The sequence below is a fragment of the Sciurus vulgaris genome (assembly GCF_902686455.1).
Source record: "Sciurus vulgaris genome assembly, chromosome: 4".
NCBI classification, from domain to species: Eukaryota; Metazoa; Chordata; class Mammalia; order Rodentia; family Sciuridae; genus Sciurus; species Sciurus vulgaris.
The window spans coordinates 1,995,050-2,008,765 of record NC_136464.1 but is presented as its reverse complement, the minus strand read 5'-3'; positions in this window follow the sequence as shown (position 1 = coordinate 2,008,765).

Here is a 13,716-nt window from a genome sequence, read left to right as displayed (position 1 = left end):
ATTTGTTGTGTTATGACTAATTGTATCAGTCAGGGTTCTCTAAAGAAATACGACATGGACTGTGTGTGTGTGTGTGTGTATGTGCATGAGAGAGAGAGAGAGAGAGAGAGACAGACAGACAGACAGACAGACAGACAGATCGAGTTCAGTTATAAACATTCAGAGATCGTGGGACCTGGCGAGTTGGAGGCCTGTGGGGGCAGCTGAGAACTGAGGTGGCCATGATTCCTTGGCCTCCAGGCGAAATCCCTCCTCTGGGAAATGGTGGTCTTCCCTCCAGGCCCGCAGCCCCTGGTCCCAGGCCCACCTGCATGATTAAGGTCAGCTTTACGCAAAGCCAGGTGATTGTAGATGTTCGCCTGCAGAGACCCTGCACAGCACCCTGGAGCAGGACATGGCCTCCCTCTCCAGGACCCAGAGCCCAGCAGGTGGACACGCAGGACTAATCACCACACCCATCGAAATCCTCAGGCTTCTATTTGAGGACAGACACACGCTTGCTTTTTGTGTCCCCAGTGAGAAGCATGAACATTCTCCCCGCAGACGCCAGCTCACCTGGGAGATCCTGTGGGAGGACGGGAGGTGCGACTCCGTCCTCTTCCCCGGGGCTGTGAGCCAGGACCCAGACTGGTGTGGAGGCTCCTGGCCTCTCTTCTTTTAGCGTTCCGTCTTGCTAGCCTTCGAGCAGCCCAGAGACAAGAGAGGCACTGTGTGTAAACAGGGGGGCAGGGAGAAGCCCACCCGGGGCCTGTGCAGGCAGGGTCCTCTTGGCCGCACCCTGGGCAGTAGATGAGTCCTTGACTCTGAGTGAATGACCTGGAAGGGCTCTCAGCCTCTGCTGCCCAGAGGCTGCCTCAATGCCCAGGCTGGCCAGGACCCCCTCTGGACCATGTAGCCCTTCCTGCGGGCTGCTGTGTGGGTGGCTCTCTGCCGGCCTGACAGGAAGAACCCAGTGGGGGGAGAAGTTCAAGTAGGTGTCCTGGCTCCTCTGGTGGAGCCTGGGGCCACCTAAGCTCTCTGAGCTTCAGTCTCTCTATTTAAAAAGCAGAATCAGTTAGACCCACCTGCCTAACAGGGGGGGCAAGTGGGCCTGCTAGAGGCCACAGGGCTCCCCTGGTCCCTGTGGGGTGAACCGAGGACCCGCATCTTCCCTGTCTTTCCTACCGTGCTGCATCCCTCAGCCCCACTTCTGACGCCCAGGCCCACCTCTGCCAGAGGGGCAGCTGGCCTGCAGTGGTGGACGTCAGGCGAACGTCAGACTCTAGAGCTCAGCACTGAGTGTCCACCCATCACCAAGCAGGTCTTCAGGCTGAGCCAGGCTCTGGCAGGCCAGGCCCAGTCCTGGACAGGGTGAGAAGCAAGCAGACTCCTGGGTTTGCTGTGCGGGTTTCCAGAGTTTGGACCAGTGACTGTCGTGTTCTGTCTACTCACCTCTCGCCCAGGTCTAGCACTCGCTTCCCAGTGAGTTCCACTCGACTCACTCAGGCCTCACCCCCACCCCCACAGCCTTTCCAGTTCCCTCTGACGAGCCACTGATGCAGGAGGTCAGGGTGTCCTTCCTCCAGGACCTTCTCTCCTGACTGGCTCCCATGCACGTCTTCACAGGAGCTGCATCTCACTTCCCGTCAGGTCAGGTGTGTGCCTCCCGACCCACCCCACCTGCTCGTGCAGCTTATTCTCTGCCCAGCCCCGCACAGGCCGCTGCCGGCCCAGCACAGTGCCTCCCTGGGTCCACCCCGCTCCTCTGAAGTCAATTCAGGATCACTCCTCCGCAGGCGACTGCCCCCTCCATCCCTCCTTTTGGCCAAAGCACCAACTGGAGAAACCCAGCTCTCCAGCTACCACCTGCCGCAGCTCCTTGGCTGAGGGGAACTGGTAAGGCGAGCTGTGTGGGGTCCGGACTTCTAACCCAGGACCCACCTGCGGGTTGGGTGCTGCTCAGGAACCTCCCTGCATCTCCAGCTCACACTTGCTCCTGCTCACACTTGATGACAACCCTGCCTTCCAAAGCTCCATCCTCAGCCCCGGAGGCCTCAGGATTCCCACCCTGTCTCGTCAGCTCCTGCTCTTGGCAGCACCTGCCAACGTGGCCTGAGCCCAAGGTCCACAGTGGCCCCCTGACCTCCTCTCCACAGCCCTTGCTTCTGCATGTCTGTGGCTTCCTACACCTTCCTTCCTCATGGTCTTTCCTTCTGTCCTTGCCCAGAGTGCCTGTCTGCTGGTCACTGCTCTTCATGGCCCTGTGTGGGTCAGAGCCCTACAGTGGCACCTGTCTAGCTCAGAATGAAAGACAAGGCCTTTGGTCTTGCCTCTGCAGATGCCCTCCCCACACCACACTCCCCGTGAGCTGTCTGGCTGTGCTCAACCTGCCTGTGTCCCTCCCAGCCCAGCCACATGCCCTCCCACCAGTTCAGTCCCCAGCTCAGTCCCAGCCACGAATCCTCCTCTCTCTCCCTCCCAGTGAGCAGGCAAGTGCTGAGCTTTCCCTGAGGCATTAATCACCTGATATATCACAGATCTCACTTATTGCCGGTATCTGTGCGCTAAAGAATGTAAGCTGTGAGTTTTGTTAGCACAGAGATCTTTGCTGTTTGTTTAGTACACTCTGCACTTGCTGTTTTTGTGAATCTACATTTTAGCATGAGTTCTGCAGCCCTCAGGGTGTTGATTGGGGTTGGATCCTCTGTGCCTCAGAAGGCAGGGCTCAGTCTTCGGGATGTGTGTTCAGCACCGTGGACAGCGCCACAGTCCTGTGATCGGGAACCTCTGTAACAGGAGGAGCCTTGGTTCAGATCCTGAACTGCAGGGTGAGCTTTCCTTCACTGTAACCCAATTTTGTGGCATCCCTGAAATTGGGGCCACTAGTTTCCACTTGCCATCTTACCATTTAATGACAAAGAAATCAAAGGCACCTGCGTACTCGAGACTCACTTCCCCGCTCTTCCCTCCTGCGCTTGGCAGAAAATAATGATCATGTTCACTACATCAATTTGGGGTTGAAGTCACAGGGTGACCCAAAGAGCACTTGGCTTGTAATTTAGAATTCCTTCACCTAACATTTGGACTTATTTTTATGGCTGGGAATATCTGAAGAGATTTTTTATTTTCTGAGTTTGAAAAAAAATTTGGGGTTATTTTCAATGTCACCTTATTAAAATAGAAGTTGAAAATGCTTTGAAGCAGTGCCAAATGCACTGAGTTTCCCATTTACTGAGGCTTTTTTCCAACATGAGCCAATTGCTTCCCTTCGCCCCTTTGCCTTGCAGTGGGATAAAAGTCCTCCTTCCAAACTGGTTTATCTCAGACCCCAGACAGGAACGCTTCCCTCGATGTGCCTGGGTATATTAGTGAGAAGGACAGCCAGCAGGGAAGTTGTCCCCACAACAGGCAGTGTCTGGCCCCATTAGCTTCATCCACTCCCCTGCCCCAGATATCTTTGCAGGACTGGGGTGGATGACGAGGACACAGGCTCTCTGTGACCCACCAGCTTTCTTTCTGTTCTGAGCCCCAGCCTCCATGTTGCCAAATCCCTACCCACCTGTCACTCAGAGGTTGTCTTGGGACTGTGAACAATTTCTTCACTGTACATTCTAGAATTCTCACCCAAAAATGTTATCTCGAGATAGAACCTGTGCTGGGCCCCTGGGCCCCCATCTGACAATCCCTCCCCTCTTCGAATGCTACCTCTGCCTCTCACCAGCACCAAGATCCCAGGGGTGGGTGCAATGGAGGTCAGGACTGGGGAGACAGGCACCAACCCAGATTTCCTGAAATCTGGTAGCCAGCCCCATGATCCCATCAGTGCTGAAATCCCAGTCTCCTGGGCACATTTAAGCCAAGAGTGGGCTACGGACAGCACGGTGGAGATGGCTTCTGGACTCACGCAAGCTCCGCGGAGGCGCGAGGCTCAGGTCTCCAGCGACAGCCAGGTTTCATCTCCACGCTCCCAGGCGCTGCCTGCTGCCTCCCCGGTGCCAATTCCCACCCACGCCATGCTCCCTGGGAGGGGTGTGGAGCCTCTGCCCAGCACCATGTGGACCTCGGTGCCAGGTTCTGCTGCTGCTGTTGTCTTGAGGCAGACCTGGAGAAGATGGCGGACGTCAGGGACGATGGTGCCCTCACACTGCTGTCACATCCGAGTGTTCAGAGAAGACACAGCTGCTCACATCTTGATAACGGGATGCCCCAGAATCACCCAGAATCACACACGTGATCAAAAGATGTGACACGGAATCCCAACACCTTCTGAGACTCACCAGACTTCCCAGGCTTGAGCTCCCAAATGACGAACCTCTTCCACTTGGTGCAGAGACTGAGTAAACAGAAGCCATTCTCTTTATTAATTATGTGTCAGTCATTTGAAAACAGCCGACCGTCGCCGTGTTTCCTGTCATTTCTCAAGTACAGTCTCTGATTTTGTCCTTCCAGCTCTGCAGGCAGCCTCAGGCTTCTTGCAGAAGATGCTTTAGCAAAAGAACTATGAGGACGTATCGCAGCAAAAGAATCTGACACAATTGTTGGTTGTCACACAAGGATACGGGGGATCAGTACCTAAATGTGCTCACGTGGAACTCTATAGGGAAACGAGGGAGAGATGGCATTTGATACTGTAGCTTTAAAAATGAACTACCACAGATTCCAGTGGGGAAATGTGTCCACTCAGCATTCACCGCTTTCGTCTTCCACATTAGCAAGAAATATTTTGCTGAATTTCTGACTCTGCAGCTCACAACCAAGCATCACCACCTCTGAGGGATAAAGGAGAGGGCGGTGGGCTTTCTCCACTTGAATTGGAGTGGAGGTTTTCTCACTCTCTCACTGTTTCTACAACACAAATGTCCACCTCAGAGGATGTCACCAAGAAAGACACCAAGGTGGCACCTCTCTCCCACCCCTTGCTAGTGTGCTTACTTTCCTGGTTGCCAATCATCTGCTGCTGCAAGAGAAGAGTGACAAACATCGCCCTTTACTTCTGAGCCTCTCTTGTCCACCTGCGGGGCTCCTGCCCACCCCTCATCCCTGGGGCCAGGTGCCTCGCATGCCCTTCCTAGAGAGGCCTTCCTGGCCAGGACTGTTCCCCTCATGAGGACACGAAGGCTTTGCCCACAAGGGGGCCCCAAATTGGATGGTTCTCTTCATTGGTTTGGATTCTCTATCATAGAAATTATGATTTAATGTCTTATAGTAGGATTGTTTGAGTGGTTTCTTCTGGAAACTTTCAAACAAGCAACAAGACAGAGGTTTGTCTCTTAATTTCAGAAGTAATTTATCTGCATCTGTGAACAGGCCCCCACTGGATGTTTATGTGCCTCTCACCTAAACGGGCTCAGCACGGCTCGCAGCTGCCCTTGGGCAGGCCCAGCAGAGGCTTCCTGCTCTGGGCTCCCCGCGCAGTGGGCCCCAGCTCAGCAGTGTGACTGCTTGAAGGCGGTTGATTATCTCTTCACATGGTCTGCACGCTGAGTAGATTTTCTTTAGAAATCAAGAAGGAAAAGCACTTGGTGAAATTCCCCAAAGCAGATAATGTCCTTTCCATTAAGTCATGATTACAGTATCAGCACTCAGGAAACTTGTCAACTTATCATGGTGACAAAAGCACTCCTGTATCTGCTTAAAAATAGTCCGCTGCACTCTGTGGCTCCTTTGAAGGTCATCACAGAAACCACTTCAGGCTTGGCTCCTGCTGGCACGACGGTGCTGGCATTCCCACGGCCACAGAACACTGCCATGCAGACCCCCTAACCAAGCTCTGAGCAAGCGTCGTGCACATGTGTGCAGCCAGGTGTGTTTGTGTGGGTGTGCACAGATGCGCATATATGTCTGTGCACGTGTGCTATGTGTACATGTCTGCATGTCTCTGTGGACTAGGTGTTGCTGTGTTCCAGTGCACAACCACCCACCCACCCTCAGGTGGTAGCTTGTCTGGCAAGGTGGCTCAGAAGCGGGCACACAGGGAGTCCTCTGCCAAAGGTGAGGAGTGGGAGAGACAGAGCAGAGTGGCAGATGAGGAGCTAGAGCAAGATGCTCACTCACTGAGGCCTACAGGTGGTCTCCCCTCAGGTGTGACCCCCTGGGAGAGACACCCCTCCCCAGCTTGCAACTCCAGCCTCCCCATTGGATGCCCTAGGTGAGGGCCACCAACCATGCCACCCAGAGAAGCCCCTTTTGGAAAATCATCTACTCATGTCGGAGGCAACTACATGTTGAGGCAAAGACAGAGTCTTGTTCTTGGAAGTCCGGCTGTCTCCAGTCTCTCACGTTGCTGGGAAGAAAATATCAAATACAATGGTTCATGAATTATAGGAGACATTAAAAGATTAAACTAAAATCAACTTCAGCAGAAGTGCCTAATTCACGTTAAATCCCAGCAGCAGTACATCATGCATGCTCCATTTAAAACACGCGGACTGGGCTGAGGATGTCGCCGAGAGGCAGGGCACCTGCCGAGAACAGCAACGCCTGGGTACGACTCCCTGCACTGCAGAAAATGACCCCGACCATGAAATACGCTCCTGATTCACATCAGCAGCAACGAGCGAGAGCCACTGACAGCCCCTCTTCTCTCCATTGCCTTCTTGCTCCGGTTCGCGTGTCCCACAGACGTTCCTGACACCCACTGGCCTGCGCAGCGGTTGGGACGGACACAGGGCCTGCTCGCATGGAGCTCCTGCTAGAAAAGGAGAGAAACAGGTAAGACATCCTTGCGTCAGTGTGCCGAGGCCCCAGAGGGAGCAGGGCGCAGCGGGCAGGAGGGAGCTCCGCGAGGTGGACCTGGGAAGAGGAAGGCTGACAGAGTCCCTGCAGGTGCGTCCATCACAGGTGAGGTCCTGCCACAGTAACGAGCATCGCCCAAACTCAGGACTTTGAAGACGGAGTTGAGTTTCCTACTCACACAGCAGAGTCCACCATGGGCCTGAGACTTCCCCAGGAGCAGCTCCCTCCTATGGTGCCTCCTGACCAGGGAGAGAGCTGGACCTTCTGGAAGCTGCACCACCTGGACACTCAGGGTCCTTGGGCTGCTGGAGGGCCTCACACTAATAGATGGGCACAGGGCCTGGTGGTGACTCACAGCAGCTCCATCCCCCACACATTGGACCCACCATGGCATGAGGCTTCTGCTAACTGAGCTTTGGAGGAAGGGTCTGTCCACTGTAGGAAGGATGAAGGTAGTGGGTCCTGCCTTGCATTGAGGTCATCCAGGGAGTGTCATGGTGGGGAGACGAGGGTATCTATGAGGCTGGGGGACCCAGCACCTCCTAACAACTCTACCTGCCACATCAAGGACCCCACCCCATTGCTGGTGTAGGACCAGCCCTGTGAGATCAGCCAGTGTCCAGTCTCTGGGGCAGGAGGGGAGCATTTTGCAAAATGAAGGTTCATCTGCACTGAGTGGAAAATGCTACTAACATGGAAGAAATGAGTTGTCTTCATCCACCTCAGTTTTCTGCTCACCATATTTAAACAAGAAGTGGTTCACTGACACTTTGTTCAACTTCAGAGACGTTTCCATAAGTGAGAAACGAAATGTCTAAAGAAAGAACCAATGCCCAGCGGCAAGGACCCCTCACAAGAAGAGACTTCAGAGTTCACTGGCTTCCCGCCTCGTGCCTCAGGTGCTCCTGCAGAGCGTGAGAAGCAGCCCCACGCCTGGCTCCAAGACGTCGGGGGTCCTGTGGTGGCAATGCAGCTGGAGGAAAGCAGCCAGGACCCAAGACCTGGCTAGTTTTAAGCCTCAGGTCCCCACGTGCCCAGCAGAACCCATCTTGTTCAAGGGTCCCAGCTCTGGGAGGGGTGGATCACCCTGGGCAGCAGGGGCGTCCATTGACTCCTGCAACGAAATGAGGGTGGTGGCACCGGAGGAACAAGAACTGGAGAACACCTGGTGCCCTGAGTGTCCCTGGCTGGGGTGTCGCTGTTTGGAGTCTCCTTGGCACTGCCAATCCCAAGGTTGCTGAAGCCCTGGGCCATGAGCTCTTTCTTTAGTGGTGATTTTTGCTCTCAATTCATCGTTGCCATTGGAACCAGCTGGGCCTCCTTGGAACTGGGACTCCGAGGGTGCAAGAGGGTGCTGGGCTCACAGGTGCTTCGTGATAGGTTCTGCGACTTCTCTCTTGGTTCCAAGCGAAGGGAGGTCACCCATGGATTAATTCACTCAGCATGTTTGTTACGGACCCAGGAACTGACTCCAGACAGGAAGGCGTGGTGGACCCCCACAGCCTGGTGTGCAGGCTCAGCCTCACCTGGCGGGTGCCCAGCACGGCACCAGGGATGGCTTTTTCTCTGCACATTTGCTTCACCTCCACATCTACTCCTGCTGGTCTTGACCCTCTCCTCCCCCGGGGCCCACGATTCCAGAGTCTCTTCTCCAACCTTCCTCCCACACTGGCTGGCCTTGACCTTCTCCTCACCAGCCCTGCTGGTCTCTGGCGCTTCTCAGGCCCATCCATCCTCTGCACTGCTGCCCTCTTGGTGGTCCTCCCTGAGTGACCTCACCCACACTGCTCTAGCCCCACCCCCTGGCCCTCAGTGCTCCCAGGTTCTGGACGCACTGCCAACAGATGCCCAAAGCTCGCTGTTCTAGTCCCTAAGTGGCTGCCCCTCTGAATTCCTGAATTCTGCTCATATTCCAAAAGCCCCAGCCTCCCAATGCCCACTCAGATATGCTGATACTGCCCTTGGCCCAAGGGCTCTCACTGCCCAGCTGCAACCATGCCAGTTGGTGTCTTGACCCTTCTCTATCTTCCAGCATCTCAGAGTACAGCAAAGGGTCAACTGGCAAACTCACTCAGGTGTCCCTGCCTCAGGGTCTCCTCACCCCTTTCTTGACATTTTTCACTTCATGACATCTAAACTAGGGCCATTTCTATAAAACCAGCACCTGGGCTGTCACTTCCCAGCGTGGCAGAATCCAACGCCTCCCCAGGCCTTGCTGTGGCCCTGGGTCCCTTCCTTCCCTTCTCCCAGTGCTCTCTATTGAGCTGGCGTGAGCTGCAAGCCCCAGGTCCTCTCTCTGTCACCCACCCATTTGCTCCTCTTGGAGAGGCAGGGTCACTTCTCTGGTGACATTTGTCTGCAACCCCAACAGGGATGGCCCATCCTCCTATGCTCCTCAGAACAATGAGAACTTGCCTCTGACCTGCGTGTGCACTCCATGGTTCCTCCCTGGTGAACCGTGGGTCAGCTCCCTTTGCCCAAGTAGGACCTCGACAGGGCAGGGCATGTATGTGCCTTGGTGGGAGAAGCACTTGGGACGCAGTGACTCAGCAGGCTTGGCCATGAGGGAGAGTGCGAGCTCACGGCACCAAGAGCCACGGGAACACTGTGTGCTCTGCTGGCCGTCCACTCACCTCCTGTTCCTCCCAACTCTAAGCTGAGCACATTCTGTCCCGAGATAAACAAATCATTAAGGCCACGATCCTTGCCTCAGATCCAGGTGTTCTGGTAAAATCACTGAAAGAAAAGGGACTTCGGTTCCTGAACGAGCAGAACTGGCTTTGTGTCGTGACTCTGTCTCCACCTGGGAGTGTGACCTTGACCCGGTCTCTTAACGGCTAGGGGTCCCAGACCCCTCCTCTGTCCAGGGGCCTCAGCGGCCCCAGCAAATGCCGGGATGGGGCTATTCGATGTTCCCAGCAGAACTGTGAGCCGCAGAGGCGCTCCCGCTTCGCTGTGGGCGGCGTGGCTGTTGGTTTCACAGAGCCAGCACACGCTCCCAGGGTCCCTCTCAGGGCCAGGGTGTGCCCGGGGAGCGACACGGGTGCATCCGCTGGCCCCAGCTCTGGAGAACTCCTGCGGGACTTCCAGCCTCCCATCAGCTCTCACTTCTTCCTGGCCTGAGTCTGGGAGCCTCCTCTGTGGTGCCTCATTTGCGCCCTTGGCTAACGAAGCAGCCTTCCTTCTACAGCCTGGGGACAGCATGCAGTGAATGACAGGTCCCACCCCCAACCACCCTCCCTTCTGTGGACAATGGCCAGCTGGGGGGCCACCCCCATGACCCACATGCCCTGCACCTTCCAGGTGAGGTTGGGGGCCAGGCTGACTTCCACATTTCCACTGGCTCCGGGCTCCCGGGATGTCCCCTCTGTCCTTGGCAGAGGCAGGAAGGGGCGTGTTTTCTTTACACAGTTGAGCGGAAGGCCCAGGTCCTGCCACCTGGCAGCTTGAACCCTCAGTGGCTCCACGCTTTCTTGGCTGCTTTCCTAACATGTAAATGAAACTCACGTTCCTGCCCCAGCTAGTTTTTCTTCTGCGGTTCACAGAGTGAGGGCTTTATGAGTCAGTTCTGCACAAGAACTTAAAACGAGCCTTTCACTCCTTGGTCATTGAGGGTAATTTTTCCACAGTAAGTGTGCTCAGTTACAAGAACTTCTTTTTCCTCAGTAGTTAGCTGAGCGATGCTGTCACACGCCTTCAGACCCAGTGTGTGGCGGGTGTTCGTAGAGGGGAAGTGCCAGGTGTGAAGAGGGTCACAGTTTATTTCTGGGACCAAACTGTTCTTCAGTGAGATACAGGAGGTCTCTGGTGTGATCAGCAACCTTGACGGAAGTGCATGTCCAGTTACAGCTCACAAACCAGGCCCTCCGCTTTGCCAGGTGACTGTGATTTTTGAAAATAAAAACCAAAAGTCTTTTCTAAAAGCCTGAGATAGAGGCAGGGGATGGAGCAGGTCCATCCCCTGTGGGGTCAGAGGCCATGGTGCCTGAGTCACCTGAAACTTCCCCAAGCCCCGCCTTCTTCATTTATACAATTAGCACTGGATCAAGTCAGATTGTCAATGTGCAACATCTAGATAGTTTCTTCTCTTGCATTTTCTAATTAGATGTCTAACCACTCTGAACAGAGACCTAAAGGGAGGTCCCTCCCTCGGCACAAGGGAGACGTGCCGAGGCGACTGTGCCCGCCTGCCCTTCTCAGCCTCTGCTGCGTGCTGGCGTCTAGCCTGCTGGAGCACGGGAGCCAAGCGCTCTGCTCCTCCACACCTCCTCCCTCACCAACACTGTGGGGAGGCACAAAATGCCGCAGCGTGGGGGCCCAGACGCTGACCGAGGCTCACCACTCGGCTGAATGGTGTTCACCATCGTCCACTTCCAGTCAACGTCCTGTGTCTGCAGAGAATGACAGGTGCCTGACCCACCTGCCTGCGTCCTTCATGGGACGTGTAGTTTGAATGTTTTTTCCAACACTTGCATCCTCACTTCCTATGGCACAGACCAAGTTTTGAGAGCCTGTTGTATAAAATGGCTAAGAGACCACAGAGTGGATTGATAAGCAGTGTAAGCAGGTGCGGGCCTCTGTGGGCACAGGTGAGCCAGGCACCTCCTCCGTGTGAGGTCCTCCTGCCTCTGCCCACGGTCGCACCTGGGGCTGTGCCACCTTCCACGTCAGCGTAGATCCCCCCTGTGTTACGTGTGGGTTCCTTCCATCGCACTGTCCAATTAACATAAAATAGAGCTATTGATTTGGGATGTTGTTGCTTTGCTGAACTTACACAGCTTTCTATTATATAATGGCTAAAGGTCACTGGTCATTCTAAGGAAGGGTCAGTTCTCCCACAGCTGCTGTACTGCTCAGGAGCCGCACAAGGGGAGTTTCAACCTTGCTTGTAAAATATTTCTGCATGTGCAAGAGCACACAGCAGACAGCACACAGACAGGAAGGGAGGGAGTGCAGGAGGCTGGCCAGCAATCGATCCTCAAGAGTCCATCAGGATGGACTCCATGGCACATTGTGTGCTGCTGGCATGTGTCCTTGGCACATGGGCCCCTAGCTGGACACAGCTGCTGGGACTGGGGGACAGCCATGTGGATCCCGAAGAAGTCACAGGACCCTCTTTCTGCAGACACTGGACATTGCCTCCTGTGTCCCTCATAGCCACTCTCCCGCTAGGGAAGGCACAGTGCTGAGTTAAGTCAAGGCTGCTGAGGGTCAGGGAGTCCTATTGTAAGACCCACTCAAGGTGCAGGTTGATGAGATTTTCAAATGCACCCCTTCTCCTCACCTCACTGGGGTCCTCCACCCGCTGGTCAGTGTGCCCTTCCCACCCTGGGCCACAGCCATCCCTCTCAGATCAGCTCTGATCTGGAATTTTGAGGTGGAGGTGGTGCCACGCAGGAGACACGCCTTGTGTCTGGCTTCTTTCAATGGGAATACTGTGTTTTGAGATCCACCCACAAAAATCTGCACCTTATTCTTCTTGCTGAAGTTATTCAACTGTGTGACCGTTCCAAAGCACGTCCACCCAGCCTGCTGTTGAGGTCACTGGCCTCGTTTCCTGTGCTGTGCTGATGGAGTGAAGTGGCCATGGTGTTAAGGTGTGTCTGGGGTACGTGCCCAGGAGTGCGATTGCTGGGCCGTGAGGCGCATGTGGAATTAACTTTACAAGCAACTACCTGACCATTCCCCAAGGTACCGGTCTACATGCTCTGTAGGCATGAGGGCACGAGATTCCCAGTTGCTGCAGGTTCTCACCTGGTTACTGTTGGCCTTCCCAGTAGCTGGAAGTACTTCCTCCTCGGGTTGCGATTCTCAGTCCCCAGTAACCAGTGATGCTGGGTAGCTTTTAACACACTGATTGGGGTGTCGATGTCACCTGAGAAATGACCCTGTTTTGCCAACCTTGAATTAGGTGGCTTTTATCTTACTGAGTTGCGTTTCACGCCCTGGACACACACCTGCTCTCCATTACGTAGCGTGTGACTACTTCTCCCATCTCCAGCTTATCTGCCCCTGTTTTGGTGTTTCTCACCTAAGATCAGTTTTTATTTCTGTTTAAGGAAGATTAAGAAATCTTTGCCTGATTCAAGGTTTTCTGCTCTGTTTCCCTGGAAGTTTTGTATTTTAAGCTTTCACACTTCAGTCTATTTCATTTTTGGAGGTACTCCATTGTTTGCCTGTCTGGTGGGTTCAGAGCGCATTTCTCAGGCACAGTCCTTCTGAGTATCCACCCAGTGCCGACTCTTCATCCTGACTGGTTGAAGTTCCAGGGTCTCCTGTGAGTCCCGACCTGCTCATCTACTACCCCAGCTGCTGCCCTTGTCTGGATTCAAGGGACCACGTGGTCCTCAGCTTGGCATTCAGCTGGAGACGCAGCAGGACCCAGGCACGTCCCTGGAGCTCTTCCGCTGACACTCCCTTGCTGTGAGCAATGGCCCTGCAGATCTCAGCCTCAGACACCTGAGCTCCTCTCCTGCTTCAAAAACTCTCTTCCATCGTGCATCAGATCCTCCCTCCTCCACTCGCCCTGCCTTCTCACGCTGGGCGCTGCTTGCAGACACCGTGGAATGCCACGTGAGGCGCCCTTTAGCTCTCCCACTCCGTCTCTTCACTTCTTCTCCCCATGCTTTTGTTTGGACGTGCCCTGTGGACCTAATTTCCAGCTTCTTGTCCTTTCTTCTGATGTTAAAAATCTGCAGTTACATCCTCCAGTGATCATTGATTCAAAGATCATTTCTTCAACTCCAGATTTTCTATTTGTCTTGTCTGCCTTTATAAACGCCCCTCTTTAGTAATATCACATTTCCACTCTTCTCCACTTTTCTCCTCTCTTTGACACATTCATCAGTTCCGTTAAAATTCTCGACAGGTACTTAGGTCTCTGCATCATCCATTTGCCTACTTCTGTTGGTCATTTTATCTTTTCGACTTTAGTGCTGCCTTCTGAGATAGGTCGACAGCACGCTAGACCTTGTGTCTGACATGCTGTAGTGTTTAATGATG